Raw genomic sequence first — 15,376 nt, 5'->3', positions numbered from 1 at the left:
TGGATTCGTTGGGCTTTTGCACTCGGCGGCGGAAGGTGAAACGGCGTGCGATCAGAGAAGGTGAGGGAGCGTAATGATCCCTCAACCTGGACATCAGCTCATCCCACCCAAGTTTGTAAGCTGGCCTCGGGGCGGCCAGAGCTCTCGCAGAGGCGAACATGGAAGGCTCACAGCAGGACAAGAAGAAACTGCATTTCTCTTCGTCGGTCTGTGCCCGGTTCTTCGATGCAATTAAATAGCACTCGAAACGCTCCATGAAGCCATCCCATGATTCTCCGGCAGATCCGAACGGCGCAAAAGGAGGAAGCGCTGATGCCATTGTGGTACGAAACCAGAGAAGGGGAGAAAAAGGGCAAAAATTTTGCGTTCGCTGCCGGGGTTCTCAGCCTGAAGAGCGTGTCCGTGCTGGTTCAGACGCGGTGGCAAGCTGGCTTGTTCTTCTCCATGGTGGCGGGAATCTCATCCCACCTTCGTCGCCAGTTTTGCATCTTGGCGCGAGGAAAGAGGACGCGACAAGAGGATAAACTAAGCAGCAACCTTTATTCAACAGAGTGACTGCGATTCGACGTGGCGTGGTTCGCGCCAAACATTTATACCCCCGGGTTTGAACAAGGAGCCAATGGGGCGTCGAGTAACTCGACCAATCGGGGCGAGGATTGAACCGGCTCCGCCCGGGAACCAATCAGAAGGGAGTTCTTTATCCCCGCGCTTGTATTTCCCGCGCTAGTATTCAACAGTTACCTTTTGGAAAAAGAATCTTAGGTGCTCTGGGAAGATGGTTTAGTTTGTAACCTTGTGCTGAGCAGCGGTTGGAGCCGCCGACTTCAGTGCTCCCAGACCAACTGTGGGTTTTTATATTGATTATATTGATTTAGCAATAGCAATAGCACTTAGACTTATATACCGCTTCATGGTGCTTTTACATCCCTCTGTAAGCGGTTTACAGAATCGGCATATTGCCCCCAACAATCTGGGTCCTCATTTTAGCCACCTCGGAAGGATGGAAGGCTGATTCAACCTTGAGCCTGGCAGGATTTGAACTGCTGAACTGCAGCTAGCAGTCACTGGAGGTAGCCTGCAGCACTGCACTCTAACCACGGCACCCCCTTGGCTCTTACTTAGCTGCTTTTGTAACACACAGCTTGTAAGATCTTCTAAGTGCCTTCAGGATTTTTAGGGCCCTTCAAGAAAAAGTAGCTTTCCATTATTATTGTTTTCTAGAAACCATCCCTCAGAACTGTCCAAACCAAGTTGGCATTAAAGAAAAGCTGAAACGCGAAGAGTTTTGGATTTGCCCAAAAGCACAACCTTCTCCAGTCTAGTGTCCACTTTTAAATTTGGGAGCTATAGTTCCTACAATTCTCACTGTGGACCCCAAAGATAATGTTACCTGTACCTTGGGAAACCATATAATTCCAAAAGCTAATTGGGAAACCATATTGGGAAATCATATTGTGGGAAGCCCCGCTCCCAAAGAATGAAATATTTTTGAAAATATTAAAAAAGGCAGTATATTATATTTCCTTAAAGGAGAAATGGAGAGACATGTTTTCAGAGGCAGAAAGCAGCCCCAGTCTTTCTTAATAGCCCACAGCAGATGCCAGCACTTAAGGAGATTATTGTATTGTATTGTATTGTATTGTATTGTATTGTATTGTATTGTATTGTTACATTACATTACATTACATTACATTACATTACATTACATTACATTACATTACATTACATTACATTACTATCCTATCCTATCCTATCCTATCCTATACTATACTATACTATACTTATACAGGGACGTGCAGTCACTAGAGGCAAGGGAGGCGGAGCCTCACCAGTCTCCTCAGGAAAAAGAAAGAAATTTAAATATATTTTTTTAAATATTTAAAGCCAAGATAGTTGCTACCAGATTCCAGCTCACAGTGGCTTGGTGTCTGCTTAGTGTTAACCAAAGCAGGAGGCGAGAGAACTCGGGGCCTCTTTTCCATAAGAAATTTTTCACCTTCTAAAAGTTAAGAAAGAGTTAAAAGGCAAATAATTTCAGATGGAAAAGAGGCACTAATTCTCCCACCTCCTGATCTGCAAGCAGCGAATCATGTCTTCTTGAGCACGCTTACGTTGGGCGGGGCGTGCTTCAGAGGAGAGAGGAGTGGGCGAGAAGGAGGAGGCTGCCTCTTTGCTGCAGACCTGGGCACTTGGCGGCTCCCACAATGCAAAGTGCCCCGCCGCCCCGGCCTGCTTCTCAGGCTCCGCTGCTGGAAGTCCCGGATCGCCTCTGGGGGAAGGCTGGGTGAGAAGGGAGAAGCTTTGCTCTGCTTCTCACTCAGCCTTCCCCCAGAGACGATCCGGGACTTCCAGCGGCAGAGCCTGGAGAAGCAGGCCGGGGCAGCGGGCAGGCGGCAGCATCGGAGGCTGCGGGGCACTTTGCATCACGGGAGCCGCCAAGCGCCTTTGCTGCAGACCCAGGCACTTGGCTGCTCCCGCGATGCAAATCCCCCCCCCGCCGAGGCCGACCGCTGCCCTGCTGAGCTGCTTCACAAAAGGATGCCCAGCTGAGCCTCACCAGGTATAAACCTCACCGCACGTCACTGTACTTATAATATAACATAATATATCCCCAAAACTAATGGAAAGCATAGTTGGAGAAAGCCATGTTAGATTCTGGTGCTGGCTCTCAGCTGAAAAGACTTTATGTTCCTCAGCCTTGTGTGTCAAAACCATTTGTCTAGCTATCCTCTCTTAACCATCTTTCAACTTTAAAATAAAAATTAGCTATACCCCAAACCAGTAACCTGTTCCAGTATTGAGATCATTTTCTTTTTCTTCCGATGTATTAGTTTATTGTATTTATATCTAGTCTTTCTCGGGAAATAAATAGGATTTATCAGACTTACCTATTAACTGAAGGTTTAAATCTGGACCTTTCCTGTCTGGAAAAGGAAGCTCTGCATCTTTGATAGATTTCCCCTTTTCTTGGTTTGTATTTCTTCAGGAGCCTTTGCTCAGGGTTTCCCTCACAAGTGTTCACACACCATTTCAATCATGATGTTCCCAAGCCATTCCAGTATATGAAATCCAGAGATATTACAATGAATAGTATACTTATACACAACCAGAAAGCAATAGATAGAAACTAACTTGATGATTTGGGGCACATTTGTTCTGACCTAGGCTTCACAAAATAACAAAGCAGACTCCTTGTCCTGACAAAAGCACTTTTTATTAAGGTAATGTGAATTCCTCTCATTCACATCCAGCAAAGTCCCTGCAAACAGTCTTTCAAGGGTGAATTTACAACCACCGACCTTATCAGCCTTGGAGAGCTGCCAGGACGATATCTTTCAAACGCAACGCTGTACAAGAAAATACTTGGCAAGGAGTCTCTGAGAGTCATGAACAAATCTTCACAGTAATTAAACAAAAAAATTGTCTCCTGCAACTCCCTTCCCCTTTCGCTCCTCTTTATTCCCTATGGGAAGGATCATTCACTGTCCACCTCTATCTTTATTCCCAAGTCAGTACTTGTTCCTTAACTGTTTCCTTCTCCTGGCAGCTCTGCGCATGCGCACATTGAGAACAGGCTCCAGCTGTTCTTCTGCCCCAATGATCTCTAACTCTGAAGGCAGCTGATAACTGGTGGATGGCCATGGCCTCATCTCTGCCTCCGACACAGAGCCCTCATCAGAGCCTTCCCCAGACTCCAGGACTGGCACAGGTTCCTCCCCAACCTCCTCACTGTCTGAATCTGCCGCCAGCTCTGCTGACCGCTGGAGGGCCACAGCACTATCTTTCTTCCCCAACCCAGCTTTACTTCACAGGGCTGTTGTAATAGGAATAAGATGAAGGAAAATCCCTATGGTAGCTGACCTCAGTTCCTGCTGGAAAATCAGGATATACGGTACATTGAATAAGTTCATATCACAAGAAATTGTTCTGGTTTTCTTCTCACTGTTTGTTTCTGTTTGTTTGCCAAAGCACAGTAACAATCTTATACTCTTATCACTTTTTAGCCCACTGGAATACCCAGATCTCACCACGAATCAGCCAAAACTGATTGTCATCCTGTTCACCAGCCAACAGGACAGGGCAATGTAAGAATGAACAGGAAATGTGCATTTAAAATAATTTGTTTGTTACAGACCCATAGCGATTGCATTGCATATGCAAATCTGCAACTTTGTAATATTTGCGTAATTTATTTAAATGGTGGTTTGACTTTTATACAATGGAAATCAGTAATTAGGCAGTACTGAGACACTAAAGCGTGTTTTGATATCTGGATGTAGAATTCAAGGAACATTTCTTTGTTTATGGTATATTACACCCCCCCCCCCAAAAAAAGTCTTCGCTCAGTTACCCTATTCCCCATTCAAAAATCTTGTCTCCTGAGACTTTTGCATAAACGGTTGTTAGCTTTTGTATTTTGATGCTGCTTCAAGTGCCACTGGAAATATACTTTTTTGCTTTTCGACTTTTTCAAGCAATATTTTTTTTTTCATGTGACATCAATATGCAAGTCTCTTTTGGGCTATGAAGAGAGGCAGAAGAATTGCAGAGCGTTTCCCGATGAAAATAAAAATGGAAAACCAGCCATGATTCTATACATGTTCTTTAGAATAACCAGTATAAGTTTGTTTAATCAATATAAGTTTGCTTCTCCCAAACACAGGAAACTAATTATAGTTAATTAAGTACCAGGGAGCCCAGATCAACTCATGATAACTAATCCTGTTAATGTGCCCTTCTTCATTATCTTTCCTTTCATTCTACAGTCTTGCCAAGTGTCATTTAGTGTGAGTTTCTATTTGTTGATTATTGTATCACATCAAGGGGCAATTAATATTTATTTGGTTGAGGAGGAATAGATTTTTCTTGCTGTCCATGGAACTCTTAGTAACTATCTACACATTCCTAATTAAAAGAGGTCTCCTTCTCTTCTTTCCACTCCCTTTTACAGTGTCTAGCTTTCACAGGGCAGTGGTGGGTTACGATCGGGGCATACCAGTGCCCGCTGGGAGCACCAGGTACCGTTTTGGTACAGTGCTCCGGAGGGCCCACCTGCCTGCCCACACTCCTTACCAGTATTTGAGGTTTTCGGGGCTTACATGCATGGTGCATACGGCGCTTGTGCGACACTTCGCCAAGCAACTGGAGCTTCATGGAGGCATTGTGGAGCGTCACAGAGGCGTCGCAGAGCATCATGGAGCGTTGTGGGCAGTGAGTATGCATGCGCGTGCTGTGCACTTGTGCATGCGCGCTGTGCACTTGTGCATGCGCGCTGTGCACCTTCATGTGGAGTACACCCGGCCCCGTTGTACCCTACCAGTTGCAACAGGATCCAGAACCCACCACTGTTTCAGAGCCTTAGCATTTCCACTGAAGAGGGGGAAAAAATCAATGTTTTAATTGTTCTTTTTTTAAAAAAAAAATTATTAAGCTTTTTTTAAACATTAAAAAACAAAACACACATTTCCACTCATTACAGCGAGTCCATATCAGTATTGTTGATATCATTCATATTGACATAAGCTCTATTTCTATATTCTCTAATAAATTCTATAATGTATAATCTATCATATAATCACTTAAAATATATTAATATTTACAGATTTATACAGTGTTACCATGTTTGTCGTAAATAATACTTAGTTCTTATACAGTATCTATAGGTTTGCGTGAAGCCTATAAGGTTTGTGTGAAGCCTATAAAACACAAACAATTTGTCAGAAAATCTTTAGTTTTAAATGCTGTTTTTGTGTCAGGCTTGAAGATTAATTGTTCTAATATTTAGTTTTCTTATTTATTTAAATTGTGCTATAGTCAAAGACCCAGAGAAAAAAGACATTTGATTTAGAGTGAGCCAAATATGAAAGATTGGGAAAAAATTAAGGTATATAAAAACGATGAACATGTTTATCCAAGTAAGTGTTAAATATCAAACAGCAGTAGGGGAAAAAGCAGGATTTGGTGACCTTTCTAGAGATCATGGGCAAAGTTTCAGTCAAAAGAAGGAAATGTTCTTCCTCTAAGCTATCATTGCTGTTAATTAAGAGGGGAACTATTAGGTCTGCTTGGCAAGCTGAGTAGAAAGAACACTACGGAAGCCCATTTGAGACCAATTCAGTTTTCCTCAATGGGCAGAGACCTAGTTAATCTTACAGTGGCATACTGTTAAATCTCCCTCACAGCAACAAAGATGACAGAACATTGAATCCAGCAGATGTGAAGGCTTTCCTATGAATTGGGTATAAAATATTGGCTAAATAACTCTTTAGAGAGACTATGCAGATATATCCTGCACAAAGTAGAGAATTTAGATTTTTCTCAATTTTATTATCAAAACCGAGCCCCATTCTTTCAGTTCTCTCAGATTTCTCTCAAAGCAAATGTTGGAAGTTAAAACCCACCCTTCTCCTAGAGAAATGCAATATTTTAGGAAATATTAAAATGGCAGAATATTTCCCCTAAAAAGAGAAGTAGAAACTCAAGAGAGGCAGAAACTCAGCTGCCCCCATCTTTGTGAATGAGCCATTAAGGCTTGAGACAGTCTACTCTACATAACAAGGGTAGGATTAACCCTCTACCGATCTCACCTCATGGCACCTGGGAAGAAGCAATGCTCAACCAAACCTAGACTCAAAACACAGCCTATAGAGTTCCCCCCGCATGGCCACACGGGAGTCTGGTAACCCATCAGAATACAAGCTCAAGTTCAAAGTCCAGAGAGGGCATAAAACCAGGGACTTTCAGCATCTCTGCCCTTCTTCTTCACCCAACATCTTGAAGCATGTGATCCTGTTCAGGAACTCAAGCCCTGTGATCCTATTCACCATTAAACCATCTTTCCAAGCAGCCTCCCTGTTTCCAGTGTCTTTTTCCCCATTTGGAACTGAACCCAGAAGGACATTTCTTCCAACACAAGTAAAGGTCAAATATTGATAGACATTTTATGTCCATCTCTATAATCATTTTCCATGATGGCATATATTTATCTGAGAAGTCAGATCTGGGAAGACAATGAGCTGTCAAAAAATCTGTGCCAAATTTTCAAGCAACAGATATACTCAAACTTCTGTACAGATTAAGTCTAGATTCCAATCTCAATAGAGAAGTGGGTATACATTGGGGAAACTTCAAGAACGCTTGTAAAAATCTGGATTGAACATCTTGGAAAAAAAAAGCAATAATAACAGTAGACTTATATACCGCTTCATAGGGCTTTCAGCCCTCTCTAAGCGGTTTACAGAGTCAGCATATTGCCCCCAACAACAATCCGGGTCCTCATTTTACCCACCTCGGAAGGATGGAAGGCTGAGTCAACCCTGAGCCGGTGAGATTTGAACCGCTGAACTGCTGATCTAGCAGTCAGCCTGCAGTGCTGCATTTAACCACTGCGCCACCTTGGCTCTTAAGGGATTCTCGTGTTAATTACATAGAGCCGAGGTGGCGCAGTGGGTAGAGTGCAGTACTGCAGGCCACTTCAGCTGACTGCTAGTTCAGCAATTCAGCAGTTCAAATCTCACCGGCTCAGGGTTGACTCAGCCTTCAATCCTTCCGAGGTGGGTAAACTGAGGACCCAGATTGTGGGGGCGATATGCTGACTCTGTAAACCGCTTAGAGAGGGCTGAAAGCCCTATGAAGCGGTATATTAAGTCTAACTGCTATTGCTATTATCTACATGCTATGTCTCAACTGACTATTGATGTGCACTGTGAATATTTGTACTGTTTTCTATTGTTTGAACATAATTACTATAGTTGCAGTTGATATAGTTTCCTCGCTTTACCTCAGAAGTAGGTATGAACCACTTAGGTCAGGCGTATCAAACTGAATTACTTTGAGGGTCGGATCAACATTGTAGTTCTCCGTGGGCCAGCTAGGGTGAGGAAGATGGGACGGACACATCCTGCAGCACCCTGCCGGCCAAAACAGGGTGGGTGGGGGGAATGTTTGCCTCCCCCACGCCCCGTTTTCAACCTGCATGGCCTCCTGCAGCACTTTGCCAGTCAAAAGGGAGAGCCGTGCGTGACCACGCTTTGCCCCATTTTCAGCCTGGACAGCCTCCTGCAGCCTCTGCTAGCCAAAACATATTACAGAGGGCTGTGTGCAACCCTTCACACCTCGTTTTGGCTGATAGAGGCACCGCTGGCCCGTCCTTTGTTATTCCCAGGTCAGCCCTGCAAGCCAGATTTAAGCAGCCTGTGGGCCGGATTTGGCCCGCGGGCCTTGAGTTTGACACCCCTGACTTAGGCAAATTCATAACAAATCCAAGAACTAATAAGTGTTTTTTTAAAAAATATAGAAAGCCATACCAACAAATTTCAGCAACTATAGTAATTCAAGAATAAGCTGTATGTATTCAAATCATAATCAAGCCCTCTTCTGTTTCATTTTCCTTCCTGTTCTCCTTGGCATCATCTTTGAGTAGGCTGGCTTGTCTCCATCTAGCCTTCAATTTTGTAACTATCTGAATTGGAGTTATGTTATTTTTTATGTGATGATATCAAAATTAACTGTTTGCAGAATAGTTTTGTGGGGCCAGGTGGGTCTTTCGAGATCACAGAAGTTTCAAAATTAGCATTCAGAAGAAGAACATTTGATTCTCGCTGAATAGTCACGAATGAGAGGCCTTTGGGAGAACATCACAGCTATAGCTGGTGACTAGGGTTTCCTTTCTACGACAGAGACCAAGAGTTTGAATGAAATCCCTACTTTCATTTAATGGGAATAGCAGTACCATCAGCATCAGGCTTGTTCTCTTGGATGAGAAGCAAAACATCTTTAAAGAAAAACCAGAAAGTCCAGTTGCCTCTTGAAAAAGCACCTTTGAGACAACCATGACCTGGATGATTGAGAATCTCCATAGACAGCATTAGGCTTGTTGGCCAAATTCAGAACTGAAACTCAGTTTTTTATCACGATTTGATCCAAAGTTTAGTATAGATGCTTAAAAGGAGAGTGGGGCCTTGAAGGACGGGAGGAAAAGCCAACTTGGAGTTCTAGTTCCTCTCGCACATATGTGCTAGTTGTTCCTGACTCTAGGGGGCGGTGGTCATCTCCATTTCAAAGCTGAAGAGCCAGCGCTGTCCGAAGACGTCTCTGTGGTCATGTGGCTGGCATGGAACACTGTTACCTTCCCACCAAAGGTGGTTCCTATTTTTCTAGTTCCATTTTTACGTGCTTTTGAACTGCTAGGTTGGCAGAAGCTGGGACAAGTCATGGGAGCTCACTCTGTTACGCAGAGCTAGGGATTCGAACTGCCGAACTGCCGATCTTTCTGATCAACAAGCTCAGCGTCTTAGCCACTGAGCCACCGCATCTCGTTGTCCTAGTGTACAATCACTTAAATATGAGCCAGTAGTGTGTGCCACCAGCCAAAACAGCCAATGCAGTCCTAGGCTGCATTAATATAGGGATAGAATCAAGATCACATGAAGTATTAATATTGCTTTATACAGCCTTTATAAGGCCACACTTAGAATGTTGCATCCAGTTTTGGATTCCATATTATAAAAAAAAAGATGTAGAGATTCTGGAAAGAGTGCAGAAAAAGGCAACAAAGATGATTAGAGGAATGGAGCCTAAAACATATAAAGAATCATTGCAGGAATTGGGTTTGTCCAGTCTAGTGAAAAGAAGGACTAGGGGTGAAATGATAGCAGTGTTCCAAAGTTTGAGGGGCTGCCACAAAGAAGAGGGGTGGGGGTTTATCCTATTTTCCAAAGCACCAGAAGGCAAGGCAAGAAACAATGGGTGGAAATTAATCAAGGAGAGAAGTAACCTAGAACTAAGGAGAAATTTCCTAAGAGGGAGAACAATTAACTAGTGGAGCAGCTTGCCTTCAGAAGTTATGGGTGCTCCATCCCTGGAGGCCTTTAAGAAGAGACTGGACAGTCACTTATTTGGAATGGTATAGGGCCATGATTGTGAACCTATGGCACGCATGCCACAGGTGGCACATAGAGCCCTCTCTGCAGGAACGCCAGCCATTACCCCAGCCCAGCTCCATCATGTATGTGCGTGCGCCTCCTGCGGGTCTCTGCCGTGCAGGAGCAGGTCACATGCGGATGGCGCACATGTGCATGCGCAGGGTGGGACGCATGCAATGGGGGTGCACTTGCATTGCATTTTGGGGCCTCGCACCGCACCCCAAAGCCCCGTTTTGGCTTCCAGGTTGGTGCAGGAGGCTTTCCAGGCCCAAAACTGCACCCTGTTTTGGGCCTGGAAAGCCTCTTCCACCAACTGGGAAGCCAATAATGGGTGAGGGTGCTGGGCAGGGTGCATTAGCGGGGGAGGGCACAGGGGGGTCATGTACGCATTGCAATATGGGTGCGGGGTCGTATGCGCGCAACAGCGTGCTTTCGGCACACAATGACAAGAAGGTTAGCCATCACTGGTATCGGGTGTTGGACTAGAAGATCTCCAAGATCCCTTCCAAGTCCCTTTTTCGGTTATTTTGTTAAGGCAACAGTCAAATTAGAGGGACTTGATTCTGGGCCAAGAAAATGAGAAAACAACTCAGACAAGTGCCTCCCTTGTTTACACAAAGATAAAGTGAGAGACAGGAAAACATGTTCAGATTTGCAAGATTCTGTTGCCATAACTATTACAATAAAAGTGGTTCTGATCACTATGGCATGGGTTTCTTAGTCTGCTTTCCCTTGCAGGGCTGATGGAGAGGAACCAAGGTGCATCTTAGTTTCGCTCCCTTTTGGGGAACAAATGGACTCTACATTACCCTAAGAAACCATAAAGGACTTAGGCATTTGATTATTTTCATGCAATTTTGCAATATCAGAATAACCAAAAAACCTCCATTGATCAATAGAGAAAATAGCCAATTTCTCCAACAGCCTGTTTCTGGTGATTAAATTTAAAAAATTACCATTTCAATGAAGGCAACATTTTTAAAAAGATGGTCCTAGGACTATTGATAGGTTTTCTTTTAGATGATTAAAGACAAGACACTGCTGAGATCTGTTTCTGTAAATCTAGACCAGAGGTCGGCAACCTTAAACACTCAAAGAGCCATAAGGGTCTTAACAGGAAGCCCCCCCCATTCAATTTTGGAGCCAACCGGAAGTCCGGTTTCCCCACCATAACGTCTCCTCCTAGCATGGCATCCTTTCTCCTCTACCTATCCTAACCGAAAGCCCTATCAATTGTGGAGCTAACCATAAAACCTACCCCTTGCCATAGAGTCTCCTCCTGGCAAGCCCTGCTCTCTCCCCCCAACTGGAAGCTCCTCTCAAAATTGCGCCAACTGCCGACAGGGAGCCACAGCAGAGGGATGAAAGAGCTGCATGCGGCTCCAGAGCTGTGGGTTGCTGACCTGTGGTCTAGACGGCTCCTACGCCAAGGTGCTATCCTGCACTGTCCACCTAGCATACCATTCTGATCCTTGTTATTATCCTTATCCTTGACTCATGCATTGTGCTCTACATATGTCCCCCTTGAGGACCCCTCAGAAGCTTAAAATGACCAGAATACAGCAGTGCAGGCAGTGATGGGCAAACCTCAGCATGCCCATGGGATACCTCTGCTCCGTAAGCTTGCCAATTTGCTATCAGATCTGTTTCAAGATGCTGATGTGGCTGCAACCTATAAAGCACACAACCTAGTTGTTTGAAGAATCACCTATCTTCCATGGTGTCTTCCTGGCAAATATGAGTTGGCAGAGTTGGTGCACTCTGGGTCCTTAAATGAAGTAGTGTCATTTTATCAGGACTTTTGAAGGACACCTTCTCTGTAGCAGCTCCTTCCCTCTGGAAGAAGGTTCTCTCTAAGATCCAAGTGGGTCCCACCATGATGACATTCCAAAGTCCTAACTATTCTGCCAGGCCCTGAGTTAGAATAGCTAGAGCCCCTTGTTATATATTAGTGATAGATATTCTGTGTTGTCAGTTGGACTTCACTTCCCCTTTTTCTTGATTTGCATGGTTTTAGACATATTAAATTGTTTTTCTGTTTATTGTACTACGAACTACCTGGAGTTCTGCAGTAAAGCAGCACCTAATAATTGATTAAAATAAATAACTAAATAAACCTTTCATGATTTGACACTGCTTTCTTCTCCATCCTGTCCATTTTCCTATCTCTGAGCTCAAGAAAACAAAATTACTTCTCCGCCTTCAATTCCTTGTAATCAATTCTAAATTCACTAACCCTGCCAGGTGTTTTCATTTTTGTCTTCTGAATATTTAGGGTTATTTTTCATTTCCATTTTTACTTTCATAAGTAAATAGAATAGAACAATTAAATGTAAATAGAGAAGCAGGGGTTCCAAACCAATTGAAGAGTAAAATAAAACCATTTTTCCGGTGTTGAGCCCAAAGCGAATAATGAGAAGAAATGACATAAGCAGATAGTGAAATTTCTTCTGGGAGTGTTAATCAGAACAGTTGTTAACTTTTCAACTACCCTTTTTGTTGTGCTTGTAAGCGAAGTTTAATTTGTAGAACGGAACAGATGAAGCACTTTTATTATCTAAATGTTGCTTCAGATTAACACACTGCCAAGAAGGCAGCTTTGTTACAGAATAACGTTAATGAACTGCGGAGGTCAGCTTTAACTATATCTGTGTGTTCCTCAAAATTATCCCCCTGGGGTATTTCCACATGGAACCACTTCTATTCCTCAGTTCCTCCCAAATGGATTGTAAAAGAGACTTGCCAATAGCTTTTGTTCCCTGAGAAGACCATGAGTTAGGACTGGGAAGGCAGGTGGGTTCCTACCAGTTCAGAACGGTTCGGCCAAGTAGGTAGTAACTTGGGCGGACACGTGCCTGAACCGGTTCTATCCTTGGTGCCATCTTGATTTTCAGTTCTGCACATGCGCAGTGCAATCTTCATTGCATAAATGTAATTTTTTTCCCAACATGCGCATGCACTGACCTTTTTAGATGCAAATGTGCATGTGTGTGGAGTGTGTGTCTGGCGTGTATGAAGCGAGAGTGCATGGACAAATTTTTTTGGCGCACTGAATTGGCAGGAATGCTGGCAGCAACCCACCCCTGCTAGGCAGGCCCCTTTTTCCACCATGACATTGATTGTGGTGATGTGTCATTGTGTGAAATGCTTCCAACCAGCAGTAGACACGGCCTTGTTGCTCATCAACAAGTAGTTTCTGGGCCTTAGGAGAAGCAACTTCAATTGATGCAAAAGAGCTGATGAAAGCAGATCAGTATCAGATCTTTTACATTGGGCCTTCAGACCTGCCACATTTTCTGCTCTGGAGAAAATGGGAGGGGGGATTATATGGAGTATGGTGAGATATAGTCTAAATAACATTTGTTTCTCAGAGAGTCAAGGACACCTAGCCCTGCACATGGAGTGGGAGGCATCTCCAGTTGGGATGGTGCCTGATTGGGCCACGTGATGGACATGTGGATGCCGGGCAGGAACCTGAACTTTCACTTGGGTGGGGAAAACCTGGAAGCTTTCAGATTCGGGTTTCCCCAGATGTGCCAATATGACACCTCTAATAAAATGGAACTTTGAGGAAACTGAAGCCTCACAGTCTTCTTTCGCTGTGGGTGTTACTTGGAACCCTGACAATCAGCCCATCTGAAAGCTCTGGATTGGGGTAATGACTTAATCCTCTGAGATGTTTCATCACATCAACGTAGAGTGACATGTCTGAGATGAATCGAAGTCATCCACAGAGACCTACTAGTTAGTTCTCTCTAGCTCAGTCATTCAATCATATCTTGCCCAAGCTGCTGCAGATCTTGGAAAAGTAACAATCTTCTCGCTTCCACTTTTCACAAGGGAGAAATAAAGTAAATCAATGGTGTATCTCTCTCATGTTCTTAGTATATGTTATGCGTCTTTATTAATTTGCAGAACGACAAGGCATCAGCCTGAACGTTTGTAACAGGAGGAAGTTGACTGGATATCCATCTATCATTGCTCCTGCTTTAAAAGACCCACAGAGAGCTATGAAATGGATGCTACCATACCATCCATTTTGTTACGACGTGCTTCTTTCTCTAATGCCTAATGTCTTGTACTAATTGTTGAAGTGGAGGAGAAAAGTGTTAAGACTTAAACTGGATACTTTTTAGGCTACAGCAATTCAAATTCATTGTAGGGATGTATTTCTTACCTTCCCCATTTCCACACCACTGGATTACAGGTAGTACTTGACTTACAACTGTTCAGTGATCATTCAAAGTTACAAGAATACTGAAAAAAAGTGACTTATGGCCAATTTTCACACAACTGTTATAGCATCCCCATGGTCATGCAATCAAAATTCAAATGCTTGGCAGTCGACTCCTATGTATGTATGTATGTATGTATGTATGTATGTATGTATTTATTTATTTATTTATTTATTTTATTTGTCAAACATTTACGAGATAACAAGTATGTTAAGTATAAACATGGACATGAGCAGAAGAAATGGGTATGAATAAATGGGGACAATAAGACAAGGATGGTAGGGATGTTGGTGCGCTTATGCATGTCCCCTTACAGATCTCTTAGGAATGGGGAGAGGTCCATGATAGACAGTTTAAGGTTAAGGTTACGGGGGGGGGGTTGAGAATGTAACAACAGATTCGGGTAGTGCATTTCAGGCATTGACCACTCTGTTGCTGAAGTCGTATTTTCTGCAATCTAGTTTGGAGCGGTTTATCTTTAGTTTGTATTGTCAACTTGTAAAGCATTTCCATGACTACTATCAAGTTGATATCAAAAAAGGGAGGAAAGGGAGGAGCATTCCATGCATACCTTTGGCCAGAGTCAGGTCTCATATTCCTACAGCTGGCGTGTGAAATGTGCATGTTCATAGCCTGCTGCAGCACCTTGTTGGTGGATGTGATTTATGACACAGACAGAAGGGAGGGGATACAGGGGTAAAGTTCAAACGCAATTAAGCGAAAATCCGTTTCAGCTCCACAAAAGAACATGCCAAAATGTTGATCCTAATACATGAATGGATTTCTTTTGAATTTTGTCTCGCTCGTAAATTAATTAGGTCATCTTTTGGAAACTTCACGTTTCTCTTGTTGCCCATGTATTATTGCGGTTGAAGCTGAAGTAGTCATTGACAGGTAGGATGTTGTAGCAGGCAATTTTGTGTACTACGCTTAGGTCAGACTGGCATAGTTCCAAGTTGTCCAAGCCCAACATTTCAAGTCTGGAAGCGTAAGGTATATTGTGAGCAAAGGAGTGAAGTACTCTTCTTGTGAAATATCTAGCTGGACCCACTCGATTGATGGTTGCACATGTCCCAAGGTCATGTGATCCCCTTTTGCAACCTTCTGACAAGCAAATGGTGGAGCCAGATTCACTTAACAACAGTTTGACTAATTTAACAACTACAGTGATTCACTTAACAACTGTGACAAGAAAGTTCATAAAATGGAGCGAACGCT

Source organism: Thamnophis elegans, chromosome 3 (genome assembly GCF_009769535.1).
Source record: "Thamnophis elegans isolate rThaEle1 chromosome 3, rThaEle1.pri, whole genome shotgun sequence".
In the NCBI taxonomy this organism is placed as follows: domain Eukaryota; kingdom Metazoa; phylum Chordata; class Lepidosauria; order Squamata; family Colubridae; genus Thamnophis; species Thamnophis elegans.
The sequence above is the reverse complement of the archived record's forward strand: the minus strand, read 5'-3'. Positions refer to the sequence as shown.